Here is a 19,247-nt window from a genome sequence, read left to right as displayed (position 1 = left end):
GCAAGGATTTACCGCAGTGCTTTGCTGAATACCGACTATCAGCAAAGAGCAGAAAAACCACTTATTAAAGCACCCCAAGTGTGAACTGGCCCTTAAGAGAACTTTATTGGTGATTACAAATTGTTGCAACCTGCAGAGTAGAACTCAGGGGCAAATTTAAAATGATTTAAATATACCCCCAAATTCTAATAATGGCCTCCTCCTCCCCATAGCCATACCAATCCTCACCAAAAAGGTACAAAGCATAGAAACGCAAACAAAACAAAAAAAATGCAGGCTAACAATTGTAATTCTGGAAAATACCAATTGCACTAGCAAAAACCCGGCAATGCAATTTACATGTTCATCGCCGTGCTGTTGCTATTGGAAAAATGGGAACGATACAATTTTTAAATTGAAACGTGCTTAATAAAAAAGGGCGCTAATTAGTTAATCTCCATCTAAGAGAGTTTATTATCTTCTTTTTTTAACAGAGTCCTTTGGCTAATCCAGTTGGCTAAAACTAAATCACATTTTGGCAAATAGGATTGTAAGCCGGCCCACCATGGTAAGGTAGACTCTATTAGGGCGGGTTAGGTGATGGGAGTGAGAGAGGAATAGAGTATAGCATTTTGGAGAGGGAAGAGGGGGATAGGTGGTCTTAAAGGGTACCACTCTTACACCCTCAAGTGCAAAGTCGGGGAACACAACGACCACCTGATAAATAATTGGGATCCAGCTGGTCCCCCTTAGGCCGCTTCAACACTGGGATCGCAAAAGGCAAATCACAATCGCCTACGGAGTGTGATTGCATTTCTACTAAGCAACTGTGGCTCCATGTTGCAGTGATTGCGTTTTTCGGTCTCATTCCAGAGAATGAGAATGGTGTTCTAACTGCCAGCAAAATGTTGCACGCAGTGCACTTTTGCGATATACGCACATCACAGGCACTGCAAGGATTTACCGCAGTGCTTTGCTGAATACCGGCTATCAGCAAAGAGCAGAAACACTACCCACCAAAGCACCCCAAGAGTGAACTGGCCCTTAAGAGAACTTGATTGGTGATTACAAATTGTTGCAACCTGCAGAGTAGAACTCAGGGGTGTATTTAAAATGATTTAAATACACCCCCAAATTCTAATAATGGCCTCCTCCTCCCCATAGCCATACCAATCCTCACCAAAAAGGGACAAAGCATAGAAACGCAAACAAAACAAAAAAAGATGCAGGCCAACAATTGTAATTCTGGAAAATACCAATTGCACTAGCAAAAACCCAGCAATGCAATTTACATGTTCATCGCCGTGTTGTTGCTATTGGCAAAATGAGAACGATACAATTTTTAAATCGAAACGTTCTTAATAAAAAAGGGCCCTAATTAGTTAATCTCCATCTAAGATAGTTTATTATATTCTTTTTTTAACAGAGTCCTTTGGCTAATCCAGTTGGCTAAAAGTAAATCACATTTTGGCAAATAGGATTGTAAGCCGGCCCACCATGGTAAGGTAGACTCTATTAGGGCGGGTTAGGTGATGGGAGTGAGAGAGGAATAGAGTATAGTGTTTTGGAGAGGGAAGAGGGGGATAGGTGGTCTTAAAGGGTACCACTCTTACACCCTCAAGTGCAAAGTTGGGGAACACAACGACCACCTGATAATTAATTGGGATCCAGCTGGTCCCCCTTAGGCCGGGTTCAACACTGGGATCGCAAAAGGCAAATCACAATCGCCTAGGGAGTATGATTGCATTTCTACTAAGCAACTGTGGCTCCATGTTGCAGTGATTGCGTTTTTCGGTCTCATTCCAGATAATGAGAATGGTGTTCTAACTGCCAGCAAAATGTTGCACGCAGTGCACTTTTGCAATTTAAGCACATCACAGGCACTGCAAGGATTTACCACAGTGCTTTGCTGAATACCGGCTATCAGCAATGAGCAGAAAAACTACTTATTAAAGCACCCCAAGAGTGAACTGGCCCTTAAGAGAACTTGATTGGTGATTACAAATTGTTGCAACCTGCAGAGTAGAACTCAGGGGTGTATTTAAAATGATTTAAATACACCCCCAAATTCTAATAATGGCCTCCTCCTCCCCATAGCCATACCCATCCTCACCAAAAAGGTATAAAGCATAGAAACGCAAAAAAAACAAAAAAAGATGCAGACCAACAATTGTAATTCTGGAAAATACCAATTGCACTAGCAAAAACCCGGCAATGCAATTTACATGTTCATCGCCGTGCTGTTGCTATTGGCAAAATGAGAACGATACAATTTTTAAATCGAAACGTTCTTAATAAAAAAGGGCCCTAATTAGTTAATCTCCATCTAAGATAGTTTATTATATTCTTTTTTTAACAGAGTCCTTTGGCTAATCCAGTTGGCTAAAAGTAAATCACATTTTGGCCAATAGGATTGTAAGCCGGCCCACCATGGTAAGGTAGACTCTATTAGGGCGGGTTAGGTGATGGGAGTGAGAGAGGAATAGAGTATAGTGTTTTGGAGAGGGAAGAGGGGGATAGGTGGTCTTAAACGGTACCACTCTTACACCCTCAAGTGCAAAGTTGGGGAACACAACGACCACCTGATAATTAATTGGGATCCAGCTGGTCCGCCTTAGGCCGGGTTCAACACAAAGGCAAATCACAATCGCCTACGGAGTGTGATTGCATTTCTACTAAGCAACTGTGGCTCCATGTTTCAGTGATTGCGTTTTTCGGTCTCATTCCAGAGAATGAGAATGGTGTTCTAACTGCCAGCAAAATGTTGCACGCAGTGCACTTTTGCGATTTACGCACATCACAGGCACTGCAAGGATTTACCGCAGTGCTTTGCTGAATACCGGCTATCAGCAAAGAGCAGAAACACTACCCACCAAAGCACCCCAAGAGTGAACTGGCCCTTAAGAGAACTTGATTGGTGATTACAAATTGTTGCAACCTGCAGAGTAGAACTCAGGGGTGTATTTAAAATGATTTAAATACACCCCCAAATTCTAATAATGGCCTCCTCCTCCCCATAGCCATACCAATCCTCACCAAAAAGGGACAAAGCATAGAAACGCAAAAAAAAAAAAAAAGATGCAGACCAACAATTGTAATTCTGGAAAAAACCAATTGCACTAGCAAAAACCCGGCAATGCAATGTGCATGTTCATCGCCGTGCTGTTGCTATTGGCAAAATGGGAACGATACAATTTTTAAATCGAAATCTGCTTAATAAAAAAGGGCCCTAATTAGTTAATCTCCATCTAAGATAGTTTATTATATTCTTTTTTTAACAGAGTCCTTTGGCTAATCCAGTTGGCTAAAAGTAAATCACATTTTGGCAAATAGGATTGTAAGCCGGCCCACCATGGTAAGGTAGACTCTATTAGGGCGGGTTAGGTGATGGGAGTGAGAGAGGAATAGAGTATAGTGTTTTGGAGAGGGAAGAGGGGGATAGGTGGACTTAAAGGGTACCACTCTTACACCCTCAAGTGCAAAGTCGGGGAACACAACGACCACCTGATAAATAATTGGGATCCAGCTGGTCCCCCTTAGGCCGCGTTCAACACTGGGATCGCAAAAGGCAAATCACAATCGCCTACGGAGTGTGATTGCATTTCTACTAAGCAACTGTGGCTCCATGTTGCAGTGATTGCGTTTTTCGGTCTCATTCCAGAGAATGAGAATGGTGTTCTAACTGCCAGCAAAATGTTGCACGCAGTGCACTTTTGCGATTTACGCACATCACAGGCACTGCAAGGATTTACCGCAGTGCTTTGCTGAATACCGGCTATCAGCAAAGAGCAGAAACACTACCCACCAAAGCACCCTAAGAGTGAACTGGCCCTTAAGAGAACTTGATTGGTGATTACAAATTGTTGCAACCTGCAGAGTAGAACTCAGGGGTGTATTTAAAATGATTTAAATACACCCCCAAATTCTAATAATGGCCTCCTCCTCCCCATAGCCATACCCATCCTCACCAAAAAGGTATAAAGCATAGAAACGCAAAAAAAACAAAAAAAGATGCAGACCAACAATTGTAATTCTGGAAAATACCAATTGCACTAGCAAAAACCCGGCAATGCAATTTACATGTTCATCGCCGTGCTGTTGCTATTGGCAAAATGAGAACGATACAATTTTTAAATCGAAACGTTCTTAATAAAAAAGGGCCCTAATTAGTTAATCTCCATCTAAGATAGTTTATTATATTCTTTTTTTAACAGAGTCCTTTGGCTAATCCAGTTGGCTAAAAGTAAATCACATTTTGGCAAATAGGATTGTAAGCCGGCCCACCATGGTAAGGTAGACTCTATTAGGGCGGGTTAGGTGATGGGAGTGAGAGAGGAATAGAGTATAGTGTTTTGGAGAGGGAAGATGGGGAGATATGTGGACTGTTAGCTCAGTTTCAGCGGAGGCAGCTACAAGATGACTTAGCAGAATAATCTGCAACCCAGGTTAAAGTTCTCCCCCAATCCAAGTGAATACCCTCTCTTCCAGCTGGGAGATACAGAACCACAAACACTTAAATTGGTGGAACAGCATCTGAAATCTTTATTTACAGGTCAATCTTATATACACCCTGATGTTAGGGAAAAACCAGATTAGACCGGAGTGCACATAGAAAATATTTGAAACAATAGCATAGACATGGTACAGACAGCAGAGACAATAGGATTTGTTATTCTGTAAACAACTGGCAGAGGTAGACTTTGTTACATGTGTTAATTTCTCAATAGACCAGGTTTTTTAACAACAATGCATGAATAGGTCTGAGTCTTCAGATCTCTGTCACAGTGGCTTGTATGGTAATATACCAACTGGGTATTGAAATACAGGTTTTGTATTCAGGTGCCTGGAACTTCTAGAGTGTTAATTATTAATGTATCTGTAAAGCACTGTCTGGAGGAATGTGCTGCTGACTAGTTGAAGCAATGATGTCATTTTTAAGAAATTGTGATGTGCTGTATATATTTTAATATCGGGGTGATTTAAGCAGCACATTATTACAACCTTTCAACCCAACCTTTGATCCCAACCTTTTCTAAAGGAAAGGGCGGGATCACTTAGATACTATGCACAGCTCTATGTATGTTAGAGATCAATGAGTTAGTGTTGTCATTGGTACACAAATACAATATACAGTTTAAAGGGTTACACAACTACACGATGAATTAACAGTAGTTAGCTTTGCTAGTATATCATCCTAATCTAGCCCTGCATAACTTAATGGAAAACTGAATGTGGTAAACTGTAACAGGTTGCCTAAAGCCACACCTCACCCATAAGGTTAGAACTCCTTAATGCATTTTGGAAAAAAAAATGATCCTCGAGTGGGTCCAGGAAATGTCAGTTCATTATTGCAGAGTAGAATATTGTTCATTTGAAGGGTGAAGGAGGACGGTGAATTCATCACCACAAGCCCTCATGATGAATGCAGATGTTTTTCTGCCAAGCTCTCACTGTCTCGGGGCAAACAGACAGTGGCGGCTGAGAGCTGGCCGTGTAATCACCGTGGCTACACCCAGTGCCTTTTTGTTAGCAGTTTCATTGTATGGCATTGGGCACCCACAAAAGAAATGGAAACAGATTTATAACAAGGATGTAGCAATTGCAGCCAGGTTGTAGAAGGCAGGGAAGGGCAGACTCAACTTCTCATCCCAGTTGAGAAACCTCACAGTTGCAACAGCAGAGGCGGAGTTCTTCCCAAAGGATGACACAAAAGAAAGGCTTGAAGCAGCCATCACCAACACAGGAGGAGGGCAGGTGCAGGAAGGGCTCATCCTTACAGCAGAGGGTCATCCTTCTAGGGCTGCATCAGTGCAGGAGAATCATATCAGATGATCTCCAAAGTATTCCATAATCAGGTGATATCACAGGCAGGTCTCCAAGTGAACAGGTAATAAAGAACACTTGTGCAGGCAAATTAGTAAAGATGAATCAGACAAGAGTTCAAGGTTTGTCAAACTGCATGAGCCAAGTAATTGATAGCTCAGTCTCAATCAAAGCAGTTATGTAGAGGTCCTCAATGGTAATAAGAAGTTAAACAGCTTAGTGGGTGTGTGCAACCTATTTACCACATGCGTAGCTATGTAACAATATTTTTGACAAAGGTTACTCTCTCTATTCAAATTTCTTTTACTAACATCATACTGTCTGTAAATCCTAGTACTATAGAGTTCTGACACTTAAACACATTTCTCTGACCTTGCTTTATACAGCACAGTATCAATACAAACAGACATATGGAGACAATTACAATCAAATCAACCAATAAGTATTTTACATGACATATTTGTCTCCACCCTCTCCAGGCATGGTAGAACACTGATGTGGGCCGGGTTATGAGGCTGTGTGATTCAGCCACTTGCAGGTTTAGTTGGCCCCCCATCTCACCCTGTGCACAGTAGGTGGTACAGGGGGTCAACGTCTGCTGTTCAAAACCCTCCCCAAATGCACAACACCAGGGTTTGTTTCCCACACCCCTCAGATTGTAACCAGAGACAGACCAGAAACCAACAAAGAAATTGCTGTAAAAGCATTTGTTAGAATTTTACACAATTACAAGTGAAAAAATATAAGTATGTCACTTTGCTTAAGGGACTCATCACCATTAATATTATACACGTACCCAAACATTCACACAATTGTTTGCATTATTCTTGGCAATATGAACAGAAAACCTGGCATGAGCATAACTTCTAGTAATTTGAGCAAGATGATTTTGGACACAATCTCTACATTACATTCATATCGGCATGAGTGCAAGCTCAAGTTAAAATGATTACATTTCATTCACAGCAACTTAATTCCTACTGGAAGATTTACAAACCTAATTCACCCATTGACAGCAAAACTGTTGTGTGCTTTGAATTCTCAGGTATATGCAAAAATACCTGACAAAAAAAAAACCCACATGAAAAACAAAAAACTTCAGATGGAACATGCCTTTCCGTATGTTAATTTTTTATAACCAACTTTAAATTACAAATTTTAAGACATGTTACATCTGGTTCACCCGAAATAAATTGTTTCCTTTGCAAAACACTAAATTCAAAACATCACAATGGCCAGCAACTTTGTGCATGGGTCATTCATTATATGAGGTGAAAACCAATTACACATTCAATCTCACCTGCCTTGCCTCAAGACAATTTACAAACCCTCTCCTATAGTAGACAAAGAAAGACAACACATGCACATTTACATAACCACAGTCCGCATACCTTAGACTCCAACAATAATTTAGCTTTTGACTTTTCTGACTGTAGAAAAAAACGATCAATTAAATTAAGAGGTTTATTCCTAACTCTAAAAAAAATATTTGGATACTCTCTGTGCACAGACACATACACAAACAGACAAACAACATATAGCTGGGATCTTCTTTTGTTTCTGTTTCCTGACACTCTCCTCATTGCCCCCAGTCTTTTCAGGGAAGAGGAAAGAGAAAAAACAAAAGCATTAACACAAGTCTCTCCCAATACATGGAGGGAGGGGGTAGAAACCTGCAACAACTCTGAGCAGATGTCCAGAGATGCATATTTAAAGTACAACCTAGCTGAAAAAGTGCAACCAGTCATACACAAGCAATTTAAATCACAGTTCCACAGAAACTACAGTGAGAGGAGATAGACAAACACATTTATAGTAATTAGAAGAAAAGGCTCAGAAACATCTAGTAGCCAGGCCAGAACATTTTGGAGGGACTGATAAAAAAAGTTATCCTGCGGCCGCAATGCCCATTCAAAATGTCCTGGTCCAGAGAGACACCTGCAACTGCTGAGTGTCTCCGAGAAAAAAAATGAAACTCCTAAATAGAGTTAGTCAGAAATAAGATTCAAAGCAAATTGTGGAACATGATTCTTTCTAAAACTTACAAATCTATATATCCGCATTAAACAGCATCACAGAATATGATACATCATAAATCAAAAATAACCCTTGGGAGTCCCCTTACCTTTGAGACTTTCCCATTATGCACAAATCTATACAGTAACATGCAATCTTATATAACTAAAATTCACTTAAGCGACTATACAACAATATACAAGGTTTAGAGAGAATATTCACTTAGACACACAGTACTGCTTTCTTAATTGGGGCATCAGACCCGCTATTTACTTTAGGAATATCAGATTCCTGGGAGAGGCGCTACAGAAGCACTTTCCCTCCGGGTTCTATTAATCCGCTCTGACAGTATAGGGTGGTAATCAAAAAATAGAATTACTCACCCGATACTGTATATGGCGGATCCCACTTCTGACACCAAACTGTTAGCTCAGTTTCAGCGGAGGCAGCTACAAGATGACTTAGCAGAATAATCTGCAACCCAGGTTAAAGTTCTCCCCCAATCCAAGTGAATACCCTCTCTTCCAGCTGGGAGATACAGAACCACAAACACTTAAATTGGTGGAACAGCATCTGAAATCTTTATTTACAGGTCAATCTTATATACACCCTGATGTTAGGGAAAAACCAGATTAGACCGGAGTGCACATAGAAAATATTTGAAACAATAGCATAGACATGGTACAGACAGCAGAGACAATAGGATTTGTTATTCTGTAAACAACTGGCAGAGGTAGACTTTGTTACATGTGTTAATTTCTCAATAGACCAGGTTTTTTAACAACAATGCATGAATAGGTCTGAGTCTTCAGATCTCTGTCACAGTGGCTTGTATGGTAATATACCAACTGGGTATTGAAATACAGGTTTTGTATTCAGGTGCCTGGAACTTCTAGAGTGTTAATTATTAATGTATCTGTAAAGCACTGTCTGGAGGAATGTGCTGCTGACTAGTTGAAGCAATGATGTCATTTTTAAGAAATTGTGATGTGCTGTATATATTTTAATATCGGGGTGATTTAAGCAGCACATTATTACAACCTTTCATGGACTTAAAGGGTACCACTCTTACACCCTCAAGTGCAAAGTCGGGGAACACAATGACCACCTGATAAATAATTGGGTTCCAGCTGGTCCCCCTTAGGCCGGGTTCAACACTGGGATCGCAAAAGGCAAATCACAATCGCCTACGGAGTGTGATTGCATTTCTACTAAGCAATTGTGGCTCCATGTTGCAGTGATTGCGTTTTTGGGTCTCATTCCAGAGAATGAGAATGGCGCTCTAACTGCCAGAAAAATGTTGCACGCAGTGCACTTTTGCGATATACGCACATCACAGGCACTGCAAGGATTTACCGCAGTGCTTTGCTGAATACCGGCTATCAGCAAAGAGCAGAAACACTACCCACCACAGCACCCCAAGAGTGAACTGGCCCTTAAGAGAACTTGATTGGTGATTACAAATTGTTGCAACCTGCAGAGTAGAACTCAGGGGTGTATTTAAAATGATTTAAATACACCCCCAAATTCTAATAATGGCCTCCTCCTCCCCATAGCCATACCAATCCTCACCAAAAAGGGACAAAGCATAGAAACGCAAACAAAACAAAAAAAGATGCAGGCCAACAATTGTAATTCTGGAAAATACCAATTGCACTAGCAAAAACCGGGCAATGCAATTTACATGTTCATCGCCGTGCTGTTGCTATTGGCAAAATGGGAACGATACAATTTTTAAATCGAAACGTGCTTAATAAAAAAGGGCCCTAATTAGTTAATCTCCATCTAAGATAGTTTATTATATTCTTTTTTTAACAGAGTCCTTTGGCTAATCCAGTTGGCTAAAACTAAATCACATTTTGGCAAATAGGATTGTAAGCCGGCCCACCATGGTAAGGTAGACTCTATTAGGCCTGGAACCCACTGAAAACCGCAAACGCAAAACGCAACCGCTAGCGTTTTGTCTGAGCGGTTTGCAAGCGGATTCATGCGCGTTTTTGGTCGTGTTTTGCAACATTGTATTTTTTTCCCCAGCGGGTGCCTAACGTTTTGCGTTTTGCGTTTTTATCCTGATTGGTCCTGTGAATTATTTTTCATTTTGTTACAGTGTGCTGAACCGCAAAACGCTAGCAAAACCGCTCAGTTTAGGTTTTGCTGAGCGTTTCTGCTAGCAATACTTTACATTGAAGCGCTAACGCTCCCAAAATGCTGCAGGTCCTGCGTTTGCGTTTCTGGGAAACGCAAACGCTCCTGTGGAAGTTGGCCCATCCATTAACATTAGCCCAGCGTTTTGGCAAACTGCTAGCGTATCGCAGTGCTGCCAAAACGCTGCCAAAAGCGCTCCTGTAGGTTCCAGCCCTTAGGGCGGGTTAGGTGATGGGAGTGAGAGAGGAATAGAGTATAGTGTTTTGGAGAGGGAAGATGGGGAGATAGGTGGACTTAAAGGGTACCACTCTTACACCCTCAAGTGCAAAGTCGGGGAACACAACGACCACCTGATAAATAATTGGGATCCAGCTGGTCCCCCTTAGGCCGGTTCAACACTGGGATCGCAAAAGGCAAATCGCAATCGCCTATGGAGTGTGATTGCATTTCTACTAAGCAATTGTGGCTCCATGTTGCAGTGATTGCGTTTTTCGGTCTCATTCCAGAGAATGAGAATGGCGCTCTAACTGCCAGCAAAATGTTGCACGCAGTGCACTTTTGCGATATACGCACATCACAGGCACTGCAAGGATTTACCGCAGTGCTTTGCTGAATACCGGCTATCAGCAAAGAGCAGAAACACTACCCACCAAAGCACCCCAAGAGTGAACTGGCCCTTAAGAGAACTTTATTGGTGATTACAAATTGTTGCAACCTGCAGAGTAGAACTCAGGGGTGTATTTAAAATGATTTAAATACACCCCCAAATTCTAATAATGGCCTCCTCCTCCCCATAGCCATACCAATCCTCACCAAAAAGGGACAAAGCATAGAAACGCAAAAAAAAAAACAAAAAAAGATGCAGACCAACAATTGTAATTCTGGAAAATACCAATTGCACTAGCAAAAACCCGGCAATGCAATTTACATGTTCATCGCCGTGCTGTTGCTATTGGCAAAATGGGAACGATACAATTTTTAAATCGAAATGTGCTTAATAAAAAAGGGCCCTAATTAGTTAATCTCCATCTAAGATAGTTTATTATATTCTTTTTTTAACAGAGTCCTTTGGCTAATCCAGTTGGCTAAAAGTAAATCACATTTTGGCAAATAGGATTGTAAGCCGGCCCACCATGGTAAGGTAGACTCTATTAGGGCGGGTTAGGTGATGGGAGTGAGAGAGGAATTAGAGTATAGTGTTTTGGAGAGGGAAGAGAGGGATAGGTGGTCTTAAAGGGTACCACTCTTACACCTTCAAGTGCAAAGTTGGGGAACACAACGACCACCTGATAATTAATTGGGATCCAGCTAGTCCCCCTTAGGCTGGGTTCAACACTGGGATCGCAAAAGGCAAATCACAATCAACTACGGAGTGTGATTGCATTTCTACTAAGCAACTGTGGCTCCATGTTGCAGTGATTGCGTTTTTCGGTCTCATTCCAGAGAATGAGAATGGTGTTCTAACTGCCAGCAAAATGTTGCACGCAGTGCACTTTTGCGATATACGCACATCACAGGCACTGCAAGGATTTACCGCAGTGCTTTGCTGAATACCGGCTATCAGCAAAGAGCAGAAAAACTACTTATTAAAGCACCCCAAGTGTGAACTGGCCCTTAAGAGAACTTGATTGGTGATTACAAATTGTTGCAACCTGCAGAGTAGAACTCAGGGGCATATTTAAAATGATTTAAATATACCCCCAAATTCTAATAATGGCCTCCTCCTCCACATAGCCATACCAATCCAATTTACATGTTCATCGCCCTGCTGTTGCTATTAGAAGAATGTGAACGATACAATTTTTTAAATCGAAACGTGTTTAATAAAAAAGGGCCCTAATTAGTTAATCTCCATCTAAGATATTTCATTATATTCTTTTTTTAACAGAGTCCTTTGGCTAATCCAGTTGGCTAAAACTAAATCACATTTTGGCCAATAGGATTGTAAGCCGGCCCACCATGGTAAGGTAGACTCTATTAGGGCGGGTTAGGGGATGGGAGTGAGAGAGGAATAGGGGATGGCGTTTTGGAGAGGAAAGAGGGGGATAGTTGGTCTTAAGGGGTACCACTCTTACACCCTCAAGTGCAAAGTCGGGGAACACAACGACCACCTGATAAATAATTGGGATCCAGCTGGTCCCCCTTAGGCCGGGTTCAACACTGGGATCGCAAAAGGCAAATCGCAATCGCCTGTGGAGTGTGATTTTTGTTGCACGATTGTGGCTCCATGTTTTCGATTACTATTCCAAAGAATGAGAATTGCATTCCAACTGCTAGCAAAATGTTGTATGGAGTGCGTCTTTGCTATATATGCACATCGCAAGCACTGCAGGGATTTACCAAAGTGCTTTGCTGAATACCGGCTATCAGCAAAGAGCAAAAACATTCCCCACCAAAAGCACCCCAAATGCCAACAAATTTCTGTGTGCGATACAAAGTAAGGAAAAACAGAGAGTGCATTGTAATACAGAAATTGGTAAACATCATAAATAAACAATGGCTCAAAATACAGAATTGGTTGACAAAGTAAGTACAGTGACAAATGTTACATGATGAATAAAATGTAGAACACATTACACACAAAATGGTGAGAGAGCCTTGTCCTTGTGAGCTTCCTATCTACAGGAATGGGAGGATGGGGTAGTAAACAATATGTACAGTATACCAAGAGGTGATGTGTTTTTAGGTTACCTAATGAGGAGCAAAACTTGGCCAAAGACTGATGAGGGAATGGTCTAAGTTGGAGTTTGTTTCTCTGTTGTATGAAAGAACTGGAAAATTATCACCACCTTGTCATCCTTTAAGTTGTGACCTCAGACTACTATTGAGTGTGACCATTATTTTAGGGTCATATACAGTTGTCAATCATTTGTAAATGGTGGTGATAAATGACTTTGGGTACCTCTTCCATTTGTAGTGCTGCAAGACTGTCTTACAGGATGTATTCTCTGCAGAATCCTGCACCTGGCCTCCAGTACTACAGAGTGAACAGGAGCTGCTTTCCATTCCTCCCTCTTCCCCAATGTGTATCCAGACTAGAACAGCAGTGAAAAGCACCACCTGAGAGGGTGTGTGCCAGAGACTCCCAGCATCCTCTATCTATGCCCAGCTTAGTATTGTGAGGCCATAAAGAAATCCCAGCATCCTCCTAGCTGAGTATTGTGAGGCCATCAGGTAATCCCAGCATCCTCTATCTATACCCAGCTTAGTATTGTGAGGTTATAAGGTAATCCCAGCATCCTCCTAGCTGAGTATTGTGAGGCCATCAGGTAATCCCAGCATCCTCTATCTATACCCAGCTGAGTATTGTGAGGCCATCAGGTAATCCCAGCATCCTCTATCTATACCCATCTTAGTATTGTGAGGCCATAAAGAAATTCCAGCATCCTCCTAGCTGAGTATTGTGAGGCCATCAGGTAATCCCAGCATCCTCTATCTATACCCAGCTGAGTACTGTGAGGCCATCAGGTAATCCCAGCATCCTCTATCTATACCCAGCTTAGTATTGTGAGGCCATAAAGAAATTCCAGCATCCTCCTAGCTGAGTATTGTGAGGCCATCAAGTAATCCCAGCATCCTCGATCTATACCCAGCTGAGTATTGTGAGGCCATCAGGTAATCCCAGCATCCTCTATTTTTATCCAGCTGAGTATTGTGAGGTTATAAGGTAATCCCAGCATCCTATTTTCATACCCAAGTTGAGTATTGTGAGGTCATCAGGTAATACATAAAACAGCTGTATCTGGTTGGTGATTTTTTTTATCTGGAAACACATCAGGATTGCAGCACATCAGGATTGTTTGAATTTCATTGATAGTCTGTTCTGTATTGGAGATAGGCAATTTGATGCAAATAAAGCCAAGTTGGTGCAAAATTATGCAACTCTAATGCAAATATATGGCTTGGCCAAATAAATGAAGGCTAGGTGGGATTTGATTGCTTACTAAAGTTTGCATAATTCTGCATCAACTCAGAACTATTTGCATCTCATTGATCATCCTCATTCTGACCCAGATCATCCCATAACCAGACAGGAAGAAACAAGTGGGATAATACCTGACGTAATACCTATCACTTGAGGAGGTGGGAAATAATTCTGAATTGATGCAGAATTATGCAGCTTAAAAATTGACCTATTACATTCCCCCAAGGTTGAATACTATTGGTCCATTTTTAAAATGCATACATTCACAGAATTCTACATCATCTTAGAATTATTCCTTTAGAACTAGGTTAAGGTCAATGAGATGCAAAGAATTCCAACCTGATGCAAACTTTGTATGCAGCTAAATGACCACTGGAATTCCAGCTTGTCAGGATTCTATTGGTCTATTTTTCAAACTGCATAAATGTACATACAAAACCTGCATCAACTCATAATTATTTGCATCTCAATTGCCACGCCCAATTTCTAACCTGACACTGTAGGAAAATATGATCTTCCTACCTTTCACAGGTTAAAAATGAAAAGCACCACCTCAGATTTCTGGTCTCTCACACTGTGTGGATCTGTGAGCAGAGACAGGGTGAAGTCCCCCTCAGGATAAAGACACTGATCATTTATATTTGCTATCAAAAGGAATTCAAGGCTGTTTTTTTTTTTTTTTTTTAAGTAATCGATCAACTCAGGATAGCTGCCATAAACCCATTTATGTTATTAGAAATCTAATGCTATCGCCTCTATCCTACCTCACTGTGTAATTCCTGCTACCGGCCGCTAGGAGGAGCTCCGGGATAACTGCTGGTTCCTTCCTGGAGCTTCTGCCGGAGAATGTCGGGGCTGAGAGCTCCTGGCTATCGGGGATACAGAGAGAGACGCTGCATGTCTGTCTCTAATGCTGCCGCAGCTCTGTCTGTGAGGAGGATGAGTGCCTGGGTGACATCATAGAAGCTATTGTGACGCATGTGTGCAGGTGGGCCTCACGTGTACCGCTGAGGATGGCACCTGCAGTGACACGTGGCCACGCCCCTCTGCTATTGCTGTGCCAATGCTAGTGGATGGAGGTGAGGCATTATGTGCAATAGGGAAAGGTGAGGGAGCGCGTGCTGCGCTGTATATTCTGCTGTACATGCATCATGCAGCTATGTACTCAGTGAAGTGCATATGCCTATCCACACTCAAGCTTGATACACACATCCAATTCTGATTGGCCAATCTTATCACTGCCATGTCGTATGAGAGGCTTACTTGCACAAGCTGGTCTTAGTATTTAAAGTCTCTCACTCTACATTGAGGTGGTAAAAGTGGCTAGCAATTGGCCAATCAATTTTGGATGTGTGTATGCACCCAAAGTTACTTTCCCTCTATCTTCAATGCTGGGGTTATGTGATATACACAGGGCTCGGCTGTCTAGAGTACTCTGGCCCGCCCCTTAGAATGTGGCTGCTCCTCCCCTTCTTAGGCCTCTATTCATAAAACTTTTTCCGCCAGTTTAACGCTCAAAACAGCTGACTTTCCCGTCCATTTAGCAAAATGGGCATTCATAAAAGCTGTTTCCGCATGATAAGCTACTATTCCCCAGCAGAGCGAGAAATTTCCGCCTTGTGCTGTGTTTTTCTAGATTTATCTAGAAAAAGTTACAAAACGTCAGTTCATAAAGATTAGAGGAAGCGTTATGCGGACGGGAAATGCTGCTTCCTATGATGTAGCGAGCAGAGTTCGGATTACATGAAAGTGAATGGGACAGACCTCCCAGAGAGAGCAGCGCACGGAGGGACTGCCGGCTTCAGTGTTTCCGCATGCCTTCCGACAGCTTACCGTCACCCTACAGTGGGAGATCTCCGCACTTGTATCACAGCGGGCAACATTTTTATGAATAACCACCCAGAAGTCTAAAATACCGCTGCGGTATTTTACCTCCACGAGTTTTTTCTCTACTTTTGTTTTATGAATAGAGGCCTTAGTGCTGTCAGACTGGGCAGCTCCGCCCCCTGATCTCCAAACAATACAGCAGAAGCTGTCACCTTGTTAGCCACAGCTTGGCACTGACACACTGGCCTGCCCTTCAGTATGTCGCTGCTCCTCCCCTCCTCAATGCTGCTGGTGCACCCAGAGAAGCATATAGTAAAATATCTGTAGATTTAAGGCCTGTATACACTGAAAATCACCAAACGCAGTGTGGTGCATTTTGCTGAGGCTATCTGTTGCTGGTTTTGTGATTGTTACGTTATAAAATGCAATGAAAAGTACCAGTATGAGCTGCTGGGCGGCGGGGAGAGCACTACTGTCTGCTCAGTGAGAGGCGACCTGCAGCCATACTACAGAGGCAGTATCAGGAAGCTTGGAAGGCCCCATTCACCTGTAGTGTCGGCGGTTGGGGTGAGCAGCACAGGCAGCCTGCTGTGGACAGTACTTCTTCCCTGCAGTGACCTGCGCCACCAACACAGGCCTACCCTGCAGTCACTGATGTACCCAGCAGTCACCTTGCTTTGATGATTGAACCCCCATTGCACTGTGTTTACCTAAGCAGCCTGCCATGTGCAGCATCAGCGCCCCTGATCACGTGCAGCTCAGTCTGCAGCCACTTGCATCCATATACAGCCGCCCTGTCCCTTCCAGCAGCCTAACTACTGTATTCCCCAGACTCACACCATACACAGGTTCTCAGAGGGCTCCCATAGAACTGGCTCCTAACAGCATCTATTTACATCAATAAGACATTCTATAGCGGCCACACGGGGGAGCTCCGCACACAAGTTCCATGGACATTTTTACAGTCCGGCCACAAGAGGGAGCTCCGCACACAATGCTGCCAGCTTACATACGCGATCCTGGTTCCTGGCTGCTCCGTTTGATGCCTCCAGAAGGTAGGCGGATTCTCGTCCTCGGCTGTGCAGAGCGGAGACTCGTCCACCTCCTCCGGCTGTCAGTCTCTTGAGCATGCTGTGTCCACGGAGGGCGTGTTTCCGGTCACCTCACCTGTTGCAGATGCCTCGCGCTTCCAGCTCACCCGGCCAGTGCTATATGTAACGTATGCAATAGCATTGCTGACTATACTGTAATATATATGCTGTATATTAATAGAAGATTAATACTAGGCACAACATATATTGTCAGGCTGTATAATGGTAAAGCACAGCTTTTATGCAATGATGTAACACTTGTTTCTGCAACTAGGTTTACAATCATTACCTTTGTGCTGTTACTGTGGACTTATCATTCTGGTGGACTATATTTACATTGATAACACAGTCCACTTCAGCTTATAGGAGGGCTATCTAACTCTGGGCTCACCTCCATCTCTTTCCCTGAACTCTAGCAATCATTAGGGCTCTTTCACATCACAGAACGTGTGCAGGAACCAATTTCGTGCACGCATTATTACCTGCGGCATGAAAGTCGTGAAGTTGCGGTGCAACGCTCATTAGTGGCGGTAGTTCTAATTCACCCGACGGGAGAACGCCGAGGCTGGACGTTACGAAGCTCCCACATGTGTTGCAGCGTATTTGCTCTGGAATGCTTTGTCTAATGTGAAAGTTAACATGAAAGTCAAATAGGATTTCATGTTACCTTCCTAAACACAGCCTAGGAGGGATCCGTCAAAACGCACAGTGCAGCTCCTAGTGTGAAAGAGCCCTTACTGGTTCAGCTGCAGATCAAGTTGCACAGCTGCTGAGTCATAAAACATCACCTGCAATTCTTCTTAGGGCTCATTTACACTAAGTGCTGCGCTGTCAGTTTTGACGCATTGCACATAGTGTGCCATCCACATGGTAACATGAAAGCCCATAGACTTTCATGTTACTATTCACCGTACAGCTGTGCGTTCCCTGGCATTGCGATATAACGCGACTGGGAACATCTTATCACACAACGAATGCGTTTTCCCAATGGGTTCTACTGTGTTGCTGCTGCCAATGTCTGCGCTTTGAGACCCCTCGATGTGCATTCCGTGTGATGGAGACGCATGCACAAAATCGCATTCATGCATGTGTTCTGTAGTGTGACTGAGCTCTTAGCAATGATGCTGGGGATATCATGTTTAACAGAGGCCTCCTGACCTGAATCTTGGGCCTGTCATCTGGCATACTGTGATCTTCTAGGCTGTGTCTATAACCTGAGGTCCGTGTATGGGGTGATGCTGAGCGATATTATACCTGAGGTCTGTGTATGGGGTGATGCTGAGCGATATTATACCTGAGTTCTGTGTATGGGGCGATGCTGAGCGATATTATACATGAGGTCTGTGTATGGGGCGATGCTGAGCGATATTATACCTGAGGTCTGTGTATGGGGTGATGCTGAGCGATATTATACCTGAGGTCTGTGTATGGGGTGATGCTGAGCGATATTATACCTGAGGTCTGTGTATGGGGCAATGCTGAACGATATTATACCTGAGGTCTGTGTATGGGGCGATGCTGAGCGATATTATACCTGAGGTCTGTGTATGGGGCCATGCTGAGTGATATTATACCTGAGGTCTGTGTATGGGGTGATGCTGAGCAATATTATACCTGAGGTCTGTGTATGGGGCCATGCTAAGCGATATTATACATGAGGTCTGTGTATGGGGCGATGCTGAGCGATATTATACCTGAGGTCTGTGTATGGGGCGATGCTGAGCAATATTATACCTGAGGTCTGTGTATGGGGCGATGCTGAGCGATATTATACCTGAGGTCTGTGTATGGGGCGATGCTGAGCGATATTATATCTGAGGTCTGTGTATGGGGCCATGCTGAGCGATATTATACCTGAGGTCTGTGTATGGAGCGATGCTGAGCGATATTATACCTGAGGTCCGTGTATGGGGCGATGCTGAGTAATATTATACCTGAGGTCTGTGTATGAGGCCATGCTGAGCGATATTATACCTGAGGTCTGTGTATGGGGCAATGCTGAACGATATTATACCTGAGGTCTGTGTATGGGGCGATGCTGAGTGATATTATACCTGAGGTCCGTGTATGGGGCGATGCTGAGTAATATTATACCTGAGGTCTGTGTATGGGGTGATGCTGAGCGATATTATACCTAAGGTCTGTGTATGGGGCAATACTGAGCGATATTATACCTGAGGTCTGTGTATGGGGCGATGCTGAGCAATATTATACCTGAGGTCCGTGTATGGGGCGATGCTGAGCGATATTATACCTGAGGTCTGTGTATGGGGCGATGCTGAGCAATATTATACCTGAGGTCCGTGTATGGGGCGATGCTGAGCGATATTATACCTGAGGTCTGTGTATGGGGCGATGCTGAGCGATATTATACCTGAGGTCTGTGTATGGGGCAATACTGAGTGATATTATACCTGAGGTCCGTGTATGGGGCGATGCTG

Source organism: Hyperolius riggenbachi, chromosome 9, assembly GCF_040937935.1.
Source record: "Hyperolius riggenbachi isolate aHypRig1 chromosome 9, aHypRig1.pri, whole genome shotgun sequence".
Lineage (NCBI taxonomy): Eukaryota > Metazoa > Chordata > Amphibia > Anura > Hyperoliidae > Hyperolius > Hyperolius riggenbachi.
This window is presented reverse-complemented; position numbering follows the sequence as displayed.